Genomic DNA, 1,967 nt, shown 5'->3' on the forward strand with positions numbered 1-1,967 from the left:
AAATGATTTTAAAAGCATCAGCATCCCACCACTAGAAGAAACGATAATTATGTGACATAATAGAAGGGTTAGCTACTACTCCAATGGCAATCATATTGCAATAGAGATGTACCAAATCAATGTTATGCACTTTAAACTTACACAATGTTCTAGGTCATGTACATGTATAATCAATTATATCTTAATAAAAAAATTTTTAAAGCATCAGAAATATCTGATCACACATGAGAATGAATCTCTTAGGGCGGAAAAGCAGTGTGAGAAATCACAAAAAAATAATTTACAGATTGCATTATGTAACATTAAAACTGTAGTGCATTAAAAACAAATACAAAACTAAAAGCCAATTTTTTAAAAAGCAGGAAACTTAAACAAATAAAATAGACTTAATGTGATACCTTCAACACATAAACATCTGAAGATTGGTCAAGTCATGCAATAAAAATTAGCAAATAAAAACAGACAAATCAAAAAGGAAAAGCAACGAATAAATATTTGAAAAACTGTTAAGCCTCACAAGCAATCAATAAAACCAAAATCTAAAAGCATACCACTTTTTAACTATTGAACAACACAATGTGTTCAAACTCAGTGTGCAACAACAGTTGTCAGACTGCAACAAAACATACTATAAGAATTAGTACGAACTTTAACGTAATTGGGCAATACATGATTCTTGTTGACCCAATCTTCCCCTTGTAGTAATCTACCTTAAAGAAATAATAAGTGACGTGCACAAAAATCTGTGTATAAAGATTGTTTACTGCGACATTACTTATAGCTGTCAAAAAAGGAGCAACAACCTAGATGATAGAAAAAAGTATACTCTGTATACTTACAAAGTATCCCTTGTTTACATACTTATAAAGTAAGTATATAAAGTATACCTTATACACTTATATAGTAAAATTTATATAGTGTATGCTTTAAAATATATAAAGTATACCTTCGCCATATGAAGCATTAATACCTATCAAAAATATTTTTCAAAGATTAAAGATGTGAAAAATAATCACCATAGTAAATGAAAAGGGGGTACGATGTTGCAAATAAGTAATGAACAAATTATAACTACTACTGAGCAATAAACACCACTCAGCAATAAAAAAGGGCAAAACCCAGATACAAGCAACATGGATGAGTCTCAAAAAAACAAATGCAAACAAAACAAGAAAAACATTACATGAAGTGAAAAAAGCCAGACAGAAAGGAGTAAATACTGTATGGGTGCACTTATGTGAAGTTCAATGACAGGCAAAACTCATCTACAGTGACACAACAGCGGTTACTTCGGGGAGGAGGTGTACAAATGCAAGAGGGTATGGGGACACGCCCAGGGCTGACGGCAAGGTTCTGGGCCTTGTCTGGGCGGTGGTCACGTGAGGGTACACAGAGGTAACGCGTCCTCAAGTAAACTCTAAACACACAGATACATAAATACAACAATAATACGAAGTCATCGAGACGCACATTTAAGACATGTGCCTGTTATCATTCGTATATTATACACCCCCATAAAGTATTACAGAAATTGTATATAAAGGGTAACTTTAATTTGGTTAAATGTATTAATATGCAAAGTATAAAAAGAATATAAAATATACCAAAATATTAAAGGTAGTTGATTCTGGGACTGCAAATTAGATTTTTTTTTTAAATTTCTGCATTTTCCACATTCACTTAAGATGAGTTAAATGACTTCTATAAATGATCAGAAAAAAAAAACAATAATAAACTTTTTAAAAAATTCTCCCATGCTTGTAAAAGAAAATTCTGTTACCCTTATAACTATCACAAAATTATACAATGGACAGAAAGGCTTAGTAAATCCTTCCAACAAATTTCCTGTAAATTATAAACATTTATGTTTACAATGTATTTGAAGAAATATAAAAAACACTAATTAAGCTAAGCATCTGCCTGGTGAATAAATGAACAAGTCAACTGGAAAGTCAACACTAGACTGC

At 31.3% G+C, this 1,967-nt stretch overlaps 1 protein-coding gene across 7 annotated transcripts in view; it reads right to left on the reverse strand.

Annotated features, from left to right (window-relative positions):
• STAU2 (staufen double-stranded RNA binding protein 2) overlaps positions 1 to 1,967 on the reverse strand; it is a 232,365-nt gene that overhangs the window by 193,174 nt on the left and 37,224 nt on the right. The window lies entirely within an intron of this gene.

Source organism: Pteropus vampyrus, unplaced genomic scaffold (assembly GCF_000151845.1).
Source record: "Pteropus vampyrus isolate Shadow unplaced genomic scaffold, Pvam_2.0 Scaffold127, whole genome shotgun sequence".
Classification (NCBI taxonomy): Eukaryota; Metazoa; Chordata; class Mammalia; order Chiroptera; family Pteropodidae; genus Pteropus; species Pteropus vampyrus.